This window comes from Ambystoma mexicanum, chromosome 10 (assembly GCF_040938575.1).
Source record: "Ambystoma mexicanum isolate Mex_15411 chromosome 10, UKY_AmexF1_1, whole genome shotgun sequence".
Lineage (NCBI taxonomy): Eukaryota > Metazoa > Chordata > Amphibia > Caudata > Ambystomatidae > Ambystoma > Ambystoma mexicanum.
In genome coordinates this window covers 905538751-905560955 of record NC_090932.1, presented here as the reverse complement: position 1 = coordinate 905560955, position 22205 = coordinate 905538751, and positions in this window count along the sequence as shown.

The following is a 22205-nucleotide window of genomic DNA, read 5'->3' as shown; positions in this document are numbered from 1 at the left end:
TGGTTCTTGGGATTCACTAATTTCTACCGGAAGTTCATCCCAGGTTTTTCGAATATTATTCTTCCTATCACCAGACTTCTTAAGAAGGGAAAGACTTTCTCATGGGATGATTTAGCACAGAAGGCGGTTACTGAACTCAAATATCTTTTCACTTCAGCTTCCATCTTGTTGACCCCTGATCAGTCACGCCACTTTATTGTGGAGACAGACGCATCCCACCATGCGCTAGGAGCAGTCCTGTTACAACGAGACGATCTAGGAGAAGAGAGACCAATTGATTACCTATCCAAAACCTTCTCTTCTTCAGAGGAAAATTATTCGGTTCTTGAGAAAGAACTATTAGCAGTCAAGAGAGCATTCGAAGAATGGAGACATCTCTTGTTGGGTTCAGTACATCCAGTTGAGGCCCGTATCGATCACCGTAATCTCAAAGTGCTGCAACAGGCCCATACAACAAATAGCCGACAGGCTCGGTGGGCCCATTTTTTCTTACCATTCCGGATAGAGTTTACCTTCCTTCCAGGAAACCAAAATCTATGAGCTGATGCTCTTTCTCAAAAGGACCCACCGATCAAGAAGTTTCACCCAGAGTTGCTTTTCCTGAGAGCAAATTTCTGGCTACTATTACTGATTTTCTACAAGTACTCAGACAGGAAACGGCACCTCTCAAACAGTCTGTAAGAATCTGTCTAATACCCATCAGCTAACCAAGGACAGAGGATATTACTTCTTTAAAGATCAGGTGTTCATCCCAACCCCTGCTCTTCAAAAGGAAGTGCTTTTCATGTGTCATGACTCAAAGGCGGCGGGCCATCGAGGTTATCAAACCACCCTTGATTTAATTTTGCGACACTTTTGGTGGCCTACTCTGACTACGGACGTGCAAGACTATGTATCAGCATGCACCATTTGCCTGCAATGCAAAACTCCATGAAGCCCACCTTTTGGACTGCTTACACGAATGCCCATTCCGGACAATCCATGGCAAGACATCTCTACGGACTTTATAGTAGATCTCCCTCCTTCTTCAGGTCACACCACCATAATGGTTAAGATTGACTATTTTACAAAGATGGCTCATTTCACCCCTTTAATCAAACTCCCTGGAGCGACTCAAATGTCAAAGATTTTTATCTCCAAAATGTTCTCCCGGCATGGCCTCCCAAACACTATTGTGTCTGACCGAGGTTCCCAATATACCTCACTTTTTTGGAAAGGTGTATGCCATATTCTGGGTATTAAGAGAGCTCTCACTTCGGGCTACCATCCCCAAACCAATGGCCAAACGGGGCGTCTCAATCAAACGTTGGAGGGCTACTTACGCTGCTTTGTTTCGGCTGCACAAGACAACCGGGTTGATCTAGTGCCTTTGGCAGAATACGCTTATAACAATGCTAGACATTCGGCATTGAAGACCAGTCCCTTTTTCTGTTCCTATGAATTCCATCCGTCATTTGAAACTTCTGTTTCTACGTCTTCCACCAACTGTCCAGGAGTGGACAGTCTTATCGATCAAATTCAGAAGGGACATAAACTCGCTTGAGTATCTCTGCAAGCTGCCCAAGATCGAGCCAAACTAATAGCTGACTGTCATCGCCGAGATTTACCATCCATTAAAGCAGGTGATGCAGTCTGGTTATCTGCCTGCTTACTTCCTAGACACTTGGTTCCGTCTAAGTTATCCCACAAATTCTTTGGACCTTTTAAAGTTGTGTCACTGGTCGGACCTGTCGCAGTTCGAATGGCTTTACCTTCCTCTTGTTCTCGTATTCATCCAGTCTTTCACCTCTCGCAGATCAAGATGTCCATGAAAGATAATTTTCAACGCACCCATACTACTCATCCTCCACCGGTAATGACCGATACCGGCCCTGAATATGAGGTGGCTGGCATTTGTGACTCTAAGTATTATCGGGGTCGCTTACAGTACCTAGTTGATTGGAAGGGATACTCCCCCGCCGAGAGGACATGGGAGTTGGCTTCAGGAGTCCATGTTCCTTGTCTGATCAGGAAATTCTTCCGGCTTCACCCGGGGAAACCGGGATCTCCCCCCCAAGGAGGGGGCATACTGTTACACCTTTCCGCCGATGGTCAGTGTGGCAGCAACGGCGGTCATGCAATGCTATTCTATGTTGCTCACCTAACATGGCCGACGGCTCAGTTGACTGTTCTACGAACAACGGTGCTGCCGATGTAAGTTTCCTGATTACGCACCGACACAGTCACGTGACTCCATATACAGAAACCAGGAAGTCAAGCAAATGCGTCGCTACTCTCCTGCACGGCGCTTCGTAAGTTCGATCCTAGGATTAATGACTTGTGATATCCTGTTGTGATTTCTCCTTTTGTCTGACTATCTCTACAACACTCCTTTCCTTTACCGCTTTCTCTGCAGTCCTTGTCTATTCATTAGATTGCTGACTGATCATCCCATTCCTTTGCCGCTTCATATTGCAGAATCCCCTGCTACTGTTGGGAAGTGAGTCGCCCTAAGTGTGCACCCAGCTATTCCCATTCCTTTCCGGTCCCCTTCTAGCATGGTACTAATCTCTACCTTTGACATCCTATCCATTTTCTGTTTCCAATATTAGAAGTATAGAACGGCTCCCTTTGAAAACAGCTCTGCGCTAAGCTATAGCCCATCATCTCCGTTTTAGGAGTAAGTGTATTCTTTTCTTCCCCTCAATCTACTGTCCCTTGCTTTTTCTCTATTCACGTATTACTCACCTCTACTATCTCCTGTTTAGGACAACTCGCACCAGCATCATGTTTCCCAGACTACAGCTAGACCGATCCCAGGAAACAACCAACAGACCAACTCCCCCTCCGCTCCAACGCAGAGTTTTTCTTCCCTGGAGGGTTTTCCCTGGAGGTTGTGCTCCCTCATTCACCGAGTTGTACTTGTTGGTGAGGAGGGGGCATGATTTACCGGGAGACCTTTCATTTCTGCAGTGTTGCCACCCTCAGATTCTGCTGACAGCCCAGGTTAGTGTCAAGCACGATAACATTTGGGGTGAAATTTGGAAAACAAATTTATAAACTCACAGATAAGCATAACACCTAGCCTCCTTGCAGTACCTTCATACACTCAACTGCTCCCTTCCAAGATTGGTGTCACTATTTCACAGGTCATTATTTCATGATCCCTTTTTGCGCTCTTGTTTTCCCCTTCCCCTTTTATTTTTTGGGTGGGGTTGCTACTCACCCTTCCCTCCCTTTGCATGGAGGGGCACCCCCATGAGTCCTGTTCATTTTTAAAATCGAGATGCAAAATCCTTTAATGAAGAAACAGTTCTCAGTACAAGTTACCTACTCCCCTTTACACATCCAACTCACAACTTCCACACCTCCCCAATAATCATGTCCCATTTAACGGGGCCACTCAGTCTGACCATTCATGCATTCATTGTGTGAATATATTCAGCTGAGGTTTCACTTCTGGTGAGCCATGTGGTTGGATCTTTGCATAACTCCTAGTTGTCTCTGATTGCTCTGCTTGCAGCAACATGGCACTGCAGCCTGAGGTTTTAATCCAGGTGTCTGCTATTTTAGATTTTCTCGAGTCCATGGATCTAGTCACACCGCTAAACTGGGTTCCCAATGTCCACTGGATTGCGCAAAGCTGCACCCCTCAAATCTCAGAAAGATAGCTTCACGAGCAGCTGCACAGGGTGATACGTGGACAAACATTGGCACACATTACAAGGTTAGTGGCAACCTGCTGGTCAGCCCGGCGGGATACCACTAGAACAGTAATACCGTTACTGGCATGTGGAATGCTGGAATTGCCGACATATTCGAAGTGCCGGCAAACGGTTGTAATTTCCCATTCCATGGAGTCCCATTGGACTCGATGGGGGGAATTGCTGGTATTACAGGCACTGGTAATACTGGAATTATTTGGTAGTGCGGTGCTAGAGTTACTGACAGCTTGGAGCTGCAGATTAATCCGGCCACCCCACAACCAAATTTGTAGGTTGATGGTGCAGGAAAAGTGGTGGTAATGGAATTACCGCCACTTTTTGTCTGCACCACCAAACTTGTAATTATGTATGTTTGACCCATGGTTGCATCATTTTCATTGTAGGGGATAGATACTGGCAGAAAATCATTGCATTCACTCAAACAGTTCTTTCTGTTGACTTAGTCCAGCCACTTGGGTTGTAACGAAAGATGGGCAAGGCTTAACAAACCAGACTCATATGCCAGTTCGAAGCTTTGGACAAAATGTTTGAATCGGCTCATGCTATTCATGCTTCCATTGAGATGGCTAACGTGTTGAGTGTAGCCACATCACTAAATGACTGTTTTGGCTGAAGTTTGATTGAATCGGGTCGACCCAATTAGAACCACAGATCACTATGACGTGAATTGGGTTAAAACACTTTCAAGATCTATGTGGATTTTTGCAAACATGGGGCAGACTCTCAGAATATGTTGTAGTGTGAGTGATGGGATTTGCTTGGCCAAACAAACTTGTGCCCTATTCCCAAATAGGGTATCAGTGTGCGTGTGAATATGTATATCCCGATTCCATTTATCACCTCCTTTCTGTGAATAACTAGGGGTGTCTGTGCATTTCAAAGTGCACACCAAATCCACAAATAGAATGCTCTTTGAAATATGCAGAAAATAGTCACATTCCCTGTTTATATTGGGAATAAGCACAAGATGGTGCTCAATACACACAGGGTATTTGCTGACCCTATCATGCATTTTATTTTAAATGGTACAACTGCAGTATGAGCCGTTGCTGTCCCACTTGCATTTCTATTCCCCAAACAGGGATAGAAGTGTATTTTTTTCTTCTTTTTAACATTTCACAATTACGGGCTCCCAGCACCTTGTGGATGCTGGGACGGGCCTCCTGACATTAATAAACACATGCAAGGGGGTTCGCCAGGGCATCATTTGCACTGCCACAAATCTCCCAATGATATTTGTAGGTCACCTTTGTGGAAAAGCTAACCAGTGCATTTCTAAAACGTTCAGACCTATGTTACACTAAAGGAGTGGTGGCAGGATGTATGGGTAGCATACAGCGTGAGTCACAGTGGCCCCTGGGTGGTAGTAGCGATGCATTTGGTCTATTCTCCTGTAACTCTTAAGGGGTGACATTTCCCATGTTTGGCGGGTGTATTTAGATTGCATTTACATTTCCGCATGTCACAGAATAAAATAAGTGAAACAATTACCTTGTGGTAAAATTGCAGTTCATGTTCAAAAAAGAAACTTATAAAACATGAAGAGGCAAACATTCCAAAACAGAACAGAGTTCTGAGAGAACATGAACCACACAAGTCGTCTTGGTGAAGTAAGACAAGCACTCATCCTCTGGTTGTTGGTTTCCTTTTGTTATGTTATGTTATCGGAACTTGTTGAGTGCACGTAGGACCAGAGGCATCATGGCGCTGATGGCATAAAGGAGCTTTTGCAACGGAGATACTCTTTTAAAATAATGTGTTTTTCAATTTCCGACGGAAGATAAGATTTTGGGAAGTTTTTGTTGTAGTGTTGTGCTGTGTGTAGTCATGGAAACTCTTAAAGTGTTTCCAGGGTTGAATCAAGCATTTCCTAAGAAAGTAAATGTGATTTGCATAACTATTATTTTTGGTGAAGGAAATATAAACTCTACACACTTGGGTTGAATCAATGTAGGTGGTAAAGGTACCGATAGTGTTGGCTATAAAACAGACTCTCAGCTGCAGAGTTTTGCATCAGACCCAAGCAACACCAGTGGATAATGGTGCCATCATCTGCATATGTGCTATCAGAGTCAGCTGCAGGAATATATGCTTAGTGTTAGCCACTGCTCCATTGTGCTGCACCAACTAGCCAGAATCTTGTCACCAATGGATTGCAGCTCAGTATACTTCAAGGTACTGCTCAAGCTTTTACTCCACTGTCTTTCTTGCTATGAACAATTTTGTTAGTTGTATGTAGAGCCCATATTTGGCCAAGATCTTCCAACTAGGGTTCTTTGAGTTTGAATGAACTTGGGAAGTTCCTTTAGCTGGATACTGGCTTGAACATTTGCTGCTGCACTCATTAGTTAAAAACGAGGGGAACATTGGACAGGGTTATCATTTATACCATCCTGGCAGTAGGGTGGCAGTAGAGAGAGTGGTGTCACTGTGATTTCTCTGTAACGTCTGTCCGTATGTGCGAGGAGGCGCCGAAGCTCCCTCTCGCACATACAGAGATGCAGTGCCCCAGCCAGCATTTCCAATGAGCTATGCAGGGCTGGCGAAGCAAAACGCCCCCAGCCTTGCATAGCTCAGTAAGCATGTGCGGCTGGGGAACTGAACTGTCAACGGAAAACAGTGTTCTCTTTTGACAGTTCAGCCCAGGAGCACTCCCTCCGCTGGAAAAAGCAGCTGATGGGGTGTTCATTGTTTCACTGGGCTGGCTCCTCGGCTCCTCCATAATGGGTGAGGGGGCCACTGAGTGGATGCCCCTCGCCCATTATAGATGAGCTGCCAGGCTCGGACTGGCCTATAGGGCAATAGGGCAATGCCTGTACCAAAAATGCAAAATGCTAGTGTAGGCCAGTCAAAATGGGCCAATTTCTGGTCAATGTGGGCCAGTTCAATGAGTTACTTTACTATGCACCTAGTAGTTTTGATCATTGTTGCTCAATACATAGTCTTAAATATCACAATTTGCTTACATTATAACAATAAAGGCACCCTTGGGTACTATTCAAACAGTCTGTGACTAAAGGAATGATAATTTGCAACTCTGGGCCACTGTTTCATTGGTGCCTGAGAAATGTGTATGGTCCAGTCCGACCATGTGAGCGGCCCCTGCCCATTTCCTCCAATCTAAAAAAAAAAAAAAAAAAAGATACATTTTTTCTTCATTTCATGCTGTTTGAAGACATCTGGTTTAAAGGGTGAAGGTCCTGGATAAATCTTCATAACACCCCTCCGATTTCTTAATAGGGTATACAGCCGTGTTGCATGGCGAATCTGATGGTGCCAGAAGGCCTTGTTTCATTAGTGCGGATATTGCTTTTAATATACCTTCATCTGTTTCTGTGGACATCGGATATTGTTTTGCACGTGGAAAAATAGCTCCTGGTTTAAGCTTAATTTTCACTGCTCCTACTCATTTCAATAGGCCCACATCATATGGAATTGCGGTCCATGAGATACTTGGCACTTTTTCTATATCGTACTGAAAAATGACGGCTTCATTTTTACCAACGCCATTCCCTGTGGTACCTCTATACTCTCAACTTTAATCAAACACGTGAGACTTATAAAGAATACTAATTTGTCATCTGAATAGACCCTGCACTCCAATGACACCATGGGCCTCATTACACGGAAGGCGGTAATGGTTAACGGCCACCGTTAATGGTAACGGTGACCATTAACCATTACCGCCTTACTATGAGGTCCCTTAGCGGGTTGGTGCTTTAACGCCTGCTTTTTGCAGGTGTTAAAAAGCAAAATTGCGGTGCCGTAATTAGCGCCTTCCCCATTCCCATAGAGCCCTATGGGGCAGAAATGGGAATGGGGAAGGGCTCACCGCCTTCCGTGTAATGAGGCCCCATTTGTCTTATACAACCACGTTCCACCGTTAAGGAATTCGGTGGTGCCAGTTTTAATTCTTGGGCACCCTCCCTATGGAATGCCTTCCCCAAAAACCTGGCTAACAGTGATTCTACGGTCCTCTTCAAGAATCACCTAAAAACTTACTTTTTGATGCCAAATGTATCTGATTGATTATCACCTGACACCTCCTACTCCCAAACAAGCTGCCTTTACATGCTTTTGTCTTTTTAAACATGTGGTTTGTTTTTAGGTTCTCATCCTCTGCCTCTCTCTACTGTCTTTTACGTGATTTCTCCTGTGAGTGCCCTGATGCTTTTGCGTTAGTGGTGCAATAGAAACAATTACATAGATAGATAGATAGATAGATAGATAGATAGATAGATAGATAGATAGATAGATAGATAGATAGATAGATAGATCCCTTAACAGTTCCTCATCTGTCAGGTCTGTTAGTCTATATCCTTCATTGAGGACTATCACTTTTCTCCATTCCCTTCCCTCATCGTCTGTCCCATGAAGCATCACCCTTTCTTCTCTTAGCACTGCTGCTTCTAATTTCAAAGGAATAACTTGTCCATCCTCATCATCCTTGGAAATATCTGGTCGGAACAAAAATATACCCAACAGCCTTATAATTTTACCTGTTAATTCAGGTAACCATGATCGTAAAATGTGCACTCCATTTAAGAATACTTCCTCGTCCTAAGCGACTCCCCGTAAAGCTCTTCTTACTGCAAAAGCTAGTTTAAATTCCCTCACATTTACATAATGTATCACTGGGGTTGAACACACTATGCCTTTGTCAGTAAAAGATATTGTCATGTTAAGCTTTGTCATTTCATTAGATCACATCTTAATATATTCACTGGTGTCTATTTAAAATATAGCAATGGCATATACATGTCATGTTCCCCTATAGAAATAGGTAATTTGTCTGTAAATGGAACTAAATTCTTTGCCCCAGTAAATCCTTGAATATTCATGGCAATGCCTGTCATTGAACATTTTCCCTCACGGACACATGAACGAGTCGATCCAGTGTCCAAAAGAAATTAGTACGTCTTGCCTCCTATCGTTACCTTAACCCTTCGTTCCTCTTGGAGGTCTGGTGTTACAGGTAGTACTGAACACATCAGGTCATCCTGTGGACTGTCCTATTGTGGGTATAAATTCATCCCTGTGCCCTTGAAAGGATTTCCTCCAACCACAGTCACACTCCCTAGTTTGGGATTGACTACCTGTGTAGCTGCCGTGTCCATCTGTCACTGTGATGCGCCTGTCTGTTGCATTGGGATATATTGTATCTGTTGAGAGGGTGTCTGTTGCATTTGCATAGGTGCTTTCTGTTGCTGCCCCTGTAATGATTGCACTTGCATTGTTATTTGTTGGAATTGATGTGGTTGTCACACTTGTGTCTGAGTTGGTGCTTGCTGAAACTGCTGTGGTTGTGGCTCATATGCCTGATTTCGCATGAGATCTTGCGTATAATATCCTTGTGAATCAGTGATAAATTGTGGAGCCTATCCCATCCCCCCTCTTGAAAATTGCCAATTCTGCCGAGGCATAGCTGCTCTACTTCTACATACTCAAGCCATGTGCCTTAATATTCTACAATTCCAACACATTAATGATGATTGTTCACCATTGACTCCTCTACTTCCTTGAGGGTTTTGAAATCCTCCCCATCCACCTCCTCAAGGCCCATTCCCTCTGCCTCTCGGCACATAATGATTCCATTCTGATCTTGGGCATTGACTATATTATTTTGCTGTGGGAACTGTACTATGTGCACTGTGCATCCCTCATTGCTTGTCAACACTGCTCCCTGTATGGAATATTTTGATAATGTGTTGCTTTCTTCCCTCAGTTTCCTTCTTATCTTTTTCTTTTTGCATTCTGCAATAATGCATGATTGGCAATTGTATCTCTGGCCATTGTTTTGCTTCCATCCCCACCTATTTCTTTAACTGCCTCTGTACTGGTTCTGGCAGTCCTTGACATAATTTATGGTAAAATAATGCTATAGCTTTATCTCATGGCTCATGCATCTCTGCACTCTATTTATTTTGAATATCCTGAATAAAAGCAACGAGGTCTTCATTTGGCCTCATCTTCCTAGTCAATATCGCCCCAATATCCGATGTATCTGGTTATTGTACTCTAAGTGCTCACCATAGATCTGCTTTACAGTTATTGAATGGTGCTCTGTCATGAACTGTATGTTGTGTAGTTACTTTGGGCACCCTGCTCTTTTCCAAATGTCATCAGATCTTTACCCTAGAATGGCTAACAATAGGCCTTTTATATCACCTATAGCTTACATCATTCCTGGTGTCCTTTTCTCTAATTCCTTAATGCATTTTCTTGCACCGGAAGTCAAACTCGGCAGTGTGCATTTTAAATTATCCTTATCCATCTGGGGCCATGGTATATATTGTGGTCGACCCCCTCCTTTCTCTTATAGTGGCAGCTGTGAAAACCCTGATCATTTATCATACCTACCCACGCTCCTTGTCTTCCAAACAGCATTATCATTGCTGCTTGTTTTCTCACAGGCAATGCCCTTACTCTGCTCACATAGGGCAGGAATGCATCCCTGTACTGTATGATCGTATGTGTCGTTTTTCAGTATATGGTACTAGTTCTGGGGTTTTTCTTATAGGGTTCTCTAGATCTAGCCATTGTACCCCATTTTCTATGCTTGATTCTCTTGAAAATAAATATGTGCCTTCTTCTCGTGTCTCCTTATTTTGTTTCATTTTCTCATCTGACATCATTATATCCCACCTCATGTGACTATTGTCCTCTTCCACATCTTCAAGATATAACCCACTTAAGGATATAGTCCCATGATCGTTTATTCTGACATCATCTAAACTTTCTTATGTTCCCCTAAAGGATGGTACTTGTTTGGCGTCTTGAGATATGTACCCTTTCTTATCCCTTATTTGTCTATATAGTTTCCCTATTCTTGTTCCTATGCTCTCGGTATCTTCTTCTCTCCATGTTAGCATATCTAATGATCCTCACCATCTGTCACGGGGCGGTTGCGATCCACTCTCTCTTCTTCAGTTTGCTCTTGCGTTTCCATGGGTATCATGCTCCTGGCATACATAGTCAATCTCATCATCTTTAAATACCCTGCTTCTGTTTATTTTTTCCTCCCTTCTCCTAATTTCCCTTGATTCCGCTTCCTTGTGCCTTCTTTGTAAGCTTTGGGCTTCTTGATTCTCCTCTTCTAACCTCTCTCTCTCCCTTTTCGCCTCATGCTTCCTTCTCTCTTCCTTTCATTTACATTCTTTGTCTCTCTCTTGTTTATATAACCTCTCTTCTTCATTCTCTTTTGCTTTTTTTATCTTGTTCTTCCCTTTCCTCTCTTTCTCAAACTCCACAAATACCTTTGTCATCTAACTTAAGTTGTTTTTGTCTTCCCGTCCATTCATTCTGTACTATTATTGAACCTCCGCCATGTCTGTTGTTCTCCTTTGTTTCTCTGCTTCTTCTGTCTGTTTATTCTGTCTATCCTTCTTCTCCTCACACTGCTTGCTTTCATCGCATGTCTGTACACATCTACGTTTGCTCTCTTCTTCTTTCTTCTGTCTCTTCACTAGTATAGGTAGGGGGTTCATATGGTGGGTTAACATACCCCGCTTCTACTTTTAATTGCTTTAAAGGGTAAAACCCCTCCTATTTATTCTTGATGTTTTGTTTCTCAGAAGGGGGAAGAGGAGCTGAGGGTGTTCCATCTTCCCCTTTATGTTCACTAAGCATCCACTCCTTACAGACTGGGTCTTCCTTTTCATTCTGACAAATTTTCTAGAGCTCTAATACTGCCAATCTCTTTTCTAGCGTATTCCCCTTATACGTGGCATGCGAACATGTCGCCAAATTTCATAATACTATGTTCGATAATGAGCCTCCTGGAGGCCAGGGCATACATGTTTTATTGATTGATGGAATGGTACTGCATAATCCTGGCTGTATATCTTGGCAATATCCTGCATAGGTGTGTGAGAGATGTCTCCTCCATTACGACAAGCTGATTCAGGATGTTTCCAGTCTTTGTTTATTATTTTTGAAAACAAAATGTATTCAGAGCTATTTTTCGACCTCCTTCGTTTGTACTTTCTGTTAATTATTTGATATTATTCTTGGTTTTTTAGTATCTTTAGACTGTATTCTTTAATTCTATTTAGTTTTTATCTAACTCTAGATTTTTGATCAACATCGATCCCTTGTCAAAAAGTGTAAGGCAAATTCTGTTTTTTATTTATTTATCTTGCTCTTTTCTTTCTTTGTTTCTGCTATTTATTTTGAACACATTATTTTTTATACAATCATATGATATGCTTTACATATGTGGACTTGTAATATATGTATATTCCCCTTCATGTACGTCTTTTCCCACTAATTTAGTGGGTGTATTCTCCTGTCTTTCTATTTACCCTTTTGGGGGTTTGACACTCACTCTTCTACCTGGCTCTGCCAGTAGGAATCCTTAATGTTCTGCTATATAACTATAGTGTGTGCCCTTTCCATCTCTCTTGAGCCTGTGAATTCCAGGTATCCTTATCTCTTCTTCTTAATGTAATCCCCAAAAGTCTAGTTACTTTCTACACGTTTGTTTACAACATAACATCATTACAATCCCTCCCCCTATATGCTTCGACCAACTACGTTGGTCTACTTACATCTGGTCCTCAGCTTGAGTCCCCTGGAATCGACTTTACCATAATCAACCAGTTTGCCTTTCGTCCACGGGGCAGCTGCAGGGACCAAAGAGGAATTTCTTCAAAGGTGGACCTGCCGACCATATATCAGTCGCATGACTTCAGTTTTAGGGCACTGCTCACTGCAGGGAACACTGTGATCATCTGGCTTGTGGTGGGAGTCGTCGATTTTTCCAGGAACCTCGGCCTGGGTTCTATATCTGAGTTCTAGGTTGATTAGACCATAAGTCTGCACACTGCTATAGCACCTTGAAGCATTTTCTATACCAGATGGAATTACCATGTAAATACTTCGGACCCAATAACCGGACAGAATCAAAGGAGATGCTAAAATACTGCTTTAATCTCAAGAATAAAGCTGGGCGAATATACACTCATCAACTCGACTCATGCAGGACCACACTGTTTTTTCAATCACGCATAGTTTATATAATGCTAGATGCATCATCTATGACATCATCCTGTGTGGCAAACTTCAAAAACCTATCGAGGGGTGGGATTGGATTAGGGGATCATGTCTACTATAGAGGAGCAGCTGAATGCCTCTGCTGGAAGTCCCGCCCCCATTGTTCCTATATGTTGGAAACCGGAAATTGAGGCATGCACGACACCAGTGATCGGGCCAATTCCACAGAGAGTCATCAAGTACGATATCCATTGAGAAGACCCTATATGACGTATCCCAGTAGAGATGACAATCTCTTGGAGGAGATCCCCAAAGGAGTATGAAGATGAGAGAAAAGGAGGCTGGTGACGTCACAAGAAATGAGCGTGAGAAGAAGAAGAATGTTCGACGAAAAACTTTCATAGACCTTATAGAATGTGATGACGAAGTAAAGAATCGAGTAAACGTTCATATGCGGAATGAAGATGGCACGTGTGAAGAGCACTGTAGAAAATGCAAGCCGTTTTATAACTGTGCAGATGCAGCAATGCAAGTAATAATCATAAGGACTGGCTATACGTAATGAATAGACTGCAGGCGGGTCTGCCATTATATAGAATCTTTAACACACAGAGGGGAGTCCCCCAGATGAACCATTTAGAAACGAATTTGATGACCTAGCCCCAATTTAAACTAGGTCCCATTCCGTGAGTTGTATACATCACCTCACAAAATGAGAAATACACAGTGTGCCAAATTTTTCATTTAATAAAATGTTTTTTTAGTTTTATTTCGTAGGCCGTTGGTCCTACGTGCACCAATCATAAAAAACACCACATAAAGACATGTATCAATGTGGAAAATGTATAAAATGCATCTATTAACAATTTCATGATCTAATCATAAAAACACAGATGACACCGCCAGGATTATATATACCAGAGCCAAGCGGGCACATCTTACTGGCCCTATCTGGCTAACAAGTCACAGATATGCTCTGTATGGCAGTGTCACCCAATTACAATGCTAAAACTAATTAGACATGGCACATTAAATTGCGTCTGACCAAAGCACACACATCCCAGGTCTACGTCCGTTGTGGCGTTGTTGAGCCATATCACAGAGCTCGGTAGCAAGGAGCGATGTACAGGACGTTTCGGCAGGGCATCGATTCTGCTGCCTTCGTCAGGACCCCAAGGGGAATGGAGTTCTGTGGATGTGATAAATAATGATATTACTTGCCTGTACAGCCAAATAGAAACACCCCCAGCAGCCCAGGAGGAACAGCTTGCAGCTACTGGAAAAGGTGACTAATAACAACATAAGTGAGGAGAGGAAGTTCTCCCCTGTGAAAGCACCAAACTAATGTGTATTGGAGGAAGTCCACCCTTCACCAGAGTGGTAACATCAATATAGAAACAACCTCCACCAGAACAAATCATTCACTATGCCCTTCCCTGTCAACGGGCAAGGAGAGGGCAGAGAAGAAAAAAACTCTCCACAGGGAACGTAATGAGGAGGAAAAAATACAACCCAATAATATAGACCCCCTAAGAGACGAAATAAGGTGCTGCTGTGTCCAGGTGTCCGCATGCCGAGAGTGCCCAAACGCCCAACCCAGAACTGAAAGATATACCGTGCCCTCAGCCAGGTACATACAGGGCTAACAATGGCCCTACACTTACTAGGAGGGATAGAATGGTACCCCCATGAGGTATTTCCATACCCCCGAGATGGCAAAGAAGCGCGGGAAAGTGCCTCCAAGTCTGCTCATCTAAAACCAAAGACACAAATTGCTGCACAGATAAGTAAACGTGCCGATACCCTACTACCAAAGCAAGCTCAGGCGTCGGTAACTCACCTGCAGCTAAGGGCTGGAACAGGTAATAGGAGGCGGCCCCTCTAACGGCAAACACGAGGGTCCGAGGACCGGTTGAGCCGATCTGAGGGGGGTCAATGCCACGTCCCCACTACACCAACTAGGAACTAAAAAAGGAGGAAGGGACAAAACGATACCACTCATAAATACAGAGAAGTAAAGATATGCCGTATAAAGAAATATATTAAAATGCCCCGCTCTCCTAACACTGTGGAAGCCGCAAAATTGCATAAATGTATATACCCTTAAATGCGCGGTGCAGAAGCATCCACCGCGGCATCAACCACGTATCCCATTACCTACACTCGTTTCCAATGATAAACGTATCGAGAGAACACCTACCTGGGAAGGCCCCCAGTTAGACCGCAACCATTCAGTCGGGATTGCAGGGCTGAACCGCATACAGACCGCGCCGTGATCATTCAAGCTAGGGCTCGGTGCGATCCCGGAAGTGTGCTACGCGCTTCCCGTGTCTGAAAATCGACACAAAGAAAGGACCCACTGCTACCAAGGCAAAAAGTCTACTATAGACGTGGATCACAAAGGCAAGGATAAAGAAATAGGACTAGAGAATAAAGCTTGCTGTGGCAATGAGCGGGCAAGAGTGTCAAACCCTCACCGTGTGCTTACGCGTGGCCAGCTTGATACGGAGTGATTTGGCACGTGAAAATCCTGCACGTCAGCGTGAAAATCGAGGAAAGGCCCTTAGCGCGTAAGCACGTCAGCACGCATACGCGATTCTATTGGACCAAAGGCCCTCAGCGCGTAAGAGCGTCGCCAGCGTATGTGCGTCTATGAAGTCACGTGCACGTTGAATTGGGCACACGTTTGAAAATGTTGCGTGTGGAAAAAATGAAAGACACGTCCGAGTGTCAAAGCGTGTAATTGGTGGGAATGGGCCTAGCGCGTACACGCGGCAGTGACAAAGCGTGTAATTGGTGGAAATGGCCCTACACGCAGAAGTGACAAAGCGTGTAATTGGTGAAAATGGCCCTACACGCAGAAGTGACAAAGCGTGTAATTGGTGGAAATGGCCTTAGCGCGTACACGCCACGTAAGTGACGCTGGGCGTGTGGGCCTGTATAAAAGGTACGTGTAGAACACCATTTCCTTGTACGTGCTTTTCGTGGAGAGCGAGTGGGTGAATTCTGTACTTCTTGTCGTTTCACACGCGATTTACTTCACGGCGTTTCAAGTTCGTATTCCCTGTTACCTCTGAAAGCTTTTTCTCTTTTTTCTCTTTTACTGGTTTACCTGGTCCTGTTCCCTGAAACAGTGTTCCCTTCTACTGTTGTCCTGTCTCCTCAGACAGCGTACAAATCTTCTTTTGGCGCGGGTGTTGCAACCAAACGCGCTCCTTTTTTACGCTCTTTTACCTGGCAGACGGTGAGTCACGCACGTATCTAACATCTGTGCTTGCCCCGAGTGTAGCCTACCCCTTCAGAGGTCATTCTAGGCTGCGTGTGACACGCATACGTTCATTCTTGTGTTACTGGGTGCCACAGCGTAGTGCAGGTTTTTCTTTCTGCACACGTGGTCTAGGAGGGGTTGCGTGCACCTCATCTCCCTTTTTTGGGGCTCCTGTGCGTAGCGTGACCCGTCATCTTTCCCCAGGGGTTACATTCAGCCTTGCTAGAGCACTAGGGTACAATTACCATCTGGTACCCAACCCCTTTGACCCCCAATTGCCCAGGACAATATTTTACAGCCACTCCCATACGCACATTAACATCAGTGCCATGGCTGGGAGGCGAGGATTCCGTAAGGGTGGCAAAGGTGGAAGAGCCACAAGTGGTGGCCGTGGTGGATCCGGTAGGGGACGTGGTCGTTACTTGCAGGGTGAGCCTGTCCCCCCATGTGTGGAGGACCATTCAAGGGCACCCATAATCCCTCCCCCCCTCCCGTTGAGGCTGATGTGGCTGACACCATCCATGCTCAGCCCTTGTTGGACCAGCCCATTGTGGCACCAGACCTGGCTGACTCCATGGCTGACTTCTAGGTCAGCAGGCCTATGACACGTGCGCTGGTGCACGTTGATGTCATCATGCCACGTGCATCTGGGGCAGCAAGGTCATCTGCTGCCCCAAGTAGGCAGGGCGGAGAGGCTGCAGGGGCAGCTGCGGCTCCATCCACCCCAGCTCTCACACACCCAGCCAGGACAGTGTCGGTCCTAGTCCATCCTGCTGACATTCCCCCTGACACCATTACACTTGAGCCAATGCCTGCACCAACTCCCATGCTGAGTGTGCAATCCCACACTCCTGATACAGAGTCCACCAGGGCTCCTGCCCCTAGTGTCCAGAGCGGCGCAGGACACTCAGGATCACCACCACCTTCCAAGCGGAAGAGGAAGAGTGCTCGTCCGGCACAGGCTGATGCCCCAGACACGGCTACACAGTCCGGCCCGTCCAGGAAGCCCAGCTTCACGGATGACGAACTGAATGCACTTGTCGAGTATGTGTCCGCACATGATAACGAGATGGTCATTGTTGCAGGATCCAAGACCACACCTGCACAATGCCAGGCACACTGGCAGACCGTTGCGGACATCGTAAGTGCCCTTGGAATCGTGAGGCGCACAGCCAATGATTGCTATAAGCGCTGGAATGACCTAAAGCGCAGGGCAAAGAGTAAGCTGGCCTTAAGTCATGCCGCAACTCTAGTGACTGGAGGTGGGTCTCCAGTAGTAGACATGGAACTCACTCCACATGAGTCAGTCGATGGGACCTACGTCACGGAGGAACAGATCCAAGGCGTGGGAGATCTGCCTGATTACGAGGCATTGTCCGGTGAGTGCACATGCATGTGTGTGTCATCCATGTGCATGGTGTGTGTGTGAGGGCTTCTGTTTGTGTGCCAGGTGAGAGTGTGTGCGCCTGAGTCGTATGGGTCAGCCATGTGCTTCATGCAATACATCCTGCGCAGCTGCATTAGGCCATAGCAGTATCCCTTCTGCCAACAGTAGACATCTAGCCCAACTGCACGCCAGTTGCCCTTGAAGTGTCAACTTACCACAACATTGTTGCTTATTTTTCACTGTTCATTCAGGCAGATTGTTTGCATTCCACCACTTTTACTAGGCATTTCGCAGTCCTCTAGTCACATGTCTGACATGGCTATGGTAAAGTGGAGTGACTTTGTTACCTGGATATCATTTGTTCACACATGTCCCTGTGCAATTGGACCATTTTGGACTGGCAGCTCCAGGTGAAAAATCTGACCTGTTTGAATTAGAAAAGCTATTACATGCGGGAACTGGACTGAATGAATAGGTGCTGCCCTCCTCTCCATCTTCACTCAATAGCAATGGTACATGCCATCTGTGTGATGGCATGTGTGTTTCACCTGGCAATCACAGGCCATTGTGTGATGCCACTGCCAGGCAGCATGCAGAAAATGTGTTCATCTTCCATCTTGGTGTCATCAGTGTGTGCCATTTGCCTGCCCTTCATATGCAGTGAGGGTGCATGCATGGGAGGGTTTTAGTCATGTGGGACATGTGTCAATCAAGTACTGGTTCTCTTGCTTCTCAGCCCTCATTGTGTGCCATGGTGCTAATGCCTGTTTCCATTTCTTTGTTTTTATGTCTTTGCAGGGGAAGACGCACCTGATACTGCTGGTTTTGTGGAGATGGTGCAGACCCAGGAGGGGTCCGAGGGCCGACCAACCACCAGTGAGGGAAGTGGTGTGGTGGTGGGTGAGAACCCACAAGTGCTGCAGGTCGTGCTCTCAAGGGGTGTCTCTGGCTGCACCTCCCCCGAGCTGTACTCAGGTGTTGATTCGGATGATGAGACCTACGTGCCGTCGCAGGTGAGTGTTCCAGGGAGGGATTCTGTTCTGTCTCACCCACCTGCACCAGGGTCAGAACCCTCAATGGGGATGTCAGTGTTGGCAGCTACGCCTTTGGTGGTTACGGATGCGGGGTCACACTCCGCGACATCTGATCCTGTTCCTGGGCCAGCAGATCAGAGGGGGAATGCAGTCCTGCAGCCTCAGGCAGTGCCGGCACAGCAAGGCGCACTTCGCCTTGCCCCAGACAGGTGTGGTGCCCGCCGACGTGGTGGCCGTACGCCACCTGGCAATACCGCATGGGAGCAATCCATTTACGGTATGGCAACCCAACAGGCAGCATCATCCGAGATGATGGCTCAGGCCATGGATAGGGTGGCCACTTCCATTGTCCCCCCTGAAAGGCTGATGGAGCGACTACAGCAGGCAACCGACTCCATCTGCCAGTCACACAGGGAGGACATGTTGGCGTCCAACAGGGACAGGCGGGCGGCACTGGCGACTCTGCAGGAGGCCATCTCCATAGAGTCCCAGGGCCACAGGGAAGCACTGAGGCAGGAGCTCCTTCACCTCAGGACGACTCTTGTTGAGCTTGATGCTCCAACACACCAAAGGACAGAACAACAGCTGGAGCGTCTCACCCGTACGCTCTCAGCTGAGATGCAGGCAACGAGGGCGGAGGTCCGGGCATCCCGTGAGTTGTTGCAATGGGACCTCCGCACACTCATCCTCCAGAACCAGACCTACCACACCCGCATGCTTGCAGCCATGGAGGAGCAGACTAGGGCCTTGCGTGGGCTGCCTCCCATAGTGCAACCACCTCCGGATGCAGCTGCACAGGGTGATAATAGCGACAGCAGTGATACTCCCACAATAGGGTAGCCGTGTGGGCCATGAGCCCATGGAGGTGTTTTTTTTTCCCAGGATCCACACAGGTGGGTTTTGGTGTGCACCCTGTCCTCGGACCTCCTGGGTGGCCTCCCAAACCCCCCCGGGCCCATCAATGGCCATTTTTGATTTTTATTTTTATTTTTATTTTTATTTTTATTTTTATTTTGATTTTTATTTTTAAATTTATTTTTCCCAATTTTTTTGGGACAATTTGTTGCCTTCCGTGGTTCCTGTGGGCATATGCTGCATTGTGGCTGGGCACATGCAGGCTTGTCATGTATTTGGTTCAGATGCTTGGGTTTGAGTCACACTCACCCCTCCTGCTTCCCGTTTCCATGGGCTTGCAAAGGGTGTGCCCAAGTGACATTGACGTACATGGTGACATTGGACTCCCACTACATGTGTGGGTAGTCTAGTCAATACTGTGTATACATTCCTAGTGCATATTGCTGTTGTGTTGTACACGGCATGTTGCATTGATGTGTAACTCATCATCTGTGTCTACCTCCCAATTTGCAGGTCCCTTCCTCATGTCTACACAAGGCCCTCTAGTTTGGAGATGGGGTCCATGTTGGCAGCAGTGCACCTACTACTCTACATGGCGCCAACACTGCACAGTTGGTAGTGGTGGGAGTGCAGGCATTTCCAGGTGGTGAGACTACTAATTTCTTACATTTGTGATGTCATGTTAATGGTAGTACCTGCTCAAGTTTGTTGTTGGTCCTGCATTACTGTGAGCATTTCAGGTGTTGCAAGTTTAAATTAGGGACACTGTACATTGTGACACTAGTGTCATGTTGTGGGTATTACTTTGTTTACCTGCAAATGGCATGACATGGCACGGTGTGTCGTGTGGCGGTGCTGGGGATGGGTTGTCTGACATGGCACTGTCCTCTTGTTGCATTTTGCAAGTGGGTATTCATTTTAGCTACTTGGATGTGTTTCTTCACAAAACTGCATTGGTGGTGTCTGTGTGGGTAGGGATGCACACATTGTAACACTTCCCGGTGAACATTCTCAGGCTGATATGGTTTTCACGGTTGATTCTCCAGACATTCAGGATCAGTGACAGGTTGAGTCATCATTGATTGTCAGATGGAATGTGCCAGGGCAGTGTGCACTCCGCAGGGGTGTGATTACTATGTGAAGTAATTAGCCACTAGCTGTGTACGGGCTGCCTCCCCCTGTGCCCTTTCCCCTCCCATGCGCAGTGGCTGTGCATGTGGTTGGGGATGTGGGGGCACCACCATGTCCACGGCCAGGGCCCGGCGTGTTGCAACGTTGTGCAGGACACATGCTGCCACTATGATCCTGCACACTACTGGGGGAGCGTACAACAGCTGCCCGCCAGAACGGTCAAGGGAGGGAAAGCGTGACTTTAACACTCCGAATGTGCCCTCCACTATGCTCCGGGTTGTAATGTGGGCTGTGTTATATCTTACCTGGGGTGGCGTGGTGGGGTTCCGAATTGGCGTCATCATGTGGGTGCTGAGAGGGTAGGCACTGTCCTCTGTGGAGGTGGTGATTCGTATCATTGGTGGGGTTGTGACCTTGCTCAGTATCTGACATGCATGCATGTGCAGTGGCATTCATACTCACCAAGCAGCCGTGTATCGCCATGCCGCCCAGCTTCTAGGTCCCGGCTTAGGGTGGACATTCGGTAAATGAAGCTGTCGTGGGTGGACCCGGGATAGTTGGCATATACTGAGGTGATGATTCCCTTGGCATTACATACTACCTGCACGTTGATGGAATGCCAGTGCTTGCGGTTCCTATAGATGTGCTCTGATGCCCCGGGGGGACGTAGAGCCACATGGGTGCAGTCGATGGCACCTAGCACTTTGGGGAATCGTGCCATACCATAAAAATCCAGGGCGGCAGCATGCCTTTCTGCAGGTGTTCTGGGTAGGTATATGTGCCTGCGGACTGATGGGCGTGCAGTGATGATGTTCAAGACCTGGTGTAGGCAGCGTGACTGGGTGGCCTGTGATACCCCACCCACTATGGCACTTGTCCGCTGAAATGATCCAGTGGCTAAGAAGTGCAGTACATTGAGGACCTTCTCCAGGGGGCTGAGTGCTTGGGAGCACAGGGTGGGTGATGTGAGGTCATCTTCCCACTCACTCACCAGGTCCAGTATTATGTGTGGTGGAAACCTGTACCTCCCATACACCTGGTCATCAGGCATCCCGAAAAGGCTGGTTCTGGGTGTGAATATTCTGGCCCTGACTATCCTCCTCCTCCTCCTTTGGTAGCCCACGCCCACTGCTGCTAGGAACGGTATGTTCATCCTGGGTCTGAGCTTGTTATTTTGTTAGCGCACAAATTTATGCGTTGCGCGTGTTGTAGGCGAGCGTGTGACCCGGCACCCCTGAAATCCAGTACCCAGTCCAATAGCGTGTGGAAATTCCCGCGCACCCCGGGATACAGGTGCGCTGACGTACTTGCGTGTGTAAGTGGCCGCACACCCCTGATATACACGTACATAGGCCAATCGCGTGTACGCGCACTTTTGTCCAATTACACGCGATGACACTCTGACGTGCTGTCCAATTACACGCGATGACACTCTGACGTGCAGTCTTTCCACGTGTGCTCTGTCATCATGTGCTGTGTGGAAACACCCGTGCAGGTCACGTCACAGTGGCGCTTACGCGCTGAGGGCCTTTGGTCCAATAGAATCGCGTATGCGTGCTGACGCGCTTACGCGCTGAGGGCCTTTGGTCCAATAGAAACGCGTATGCGTGCTGACGCGCTTACGCGCTAAGGGCCTTTCCTCGATTTTCACGCTGACGTGCAGGATTTTCACGTGCCAAATCACTCCGTATCAAGCTAGCCATGCGTAAGCACACGGAAGACCACGCTCCTGCCCAGAAGGCCGAACTACTGCCCCCCAGAGCCCGAGCACGCTCCCACCTGCCATCTGCTGCTGCCTGACTGCCTGCTGCCCACGTGCACTGCCATGTGCT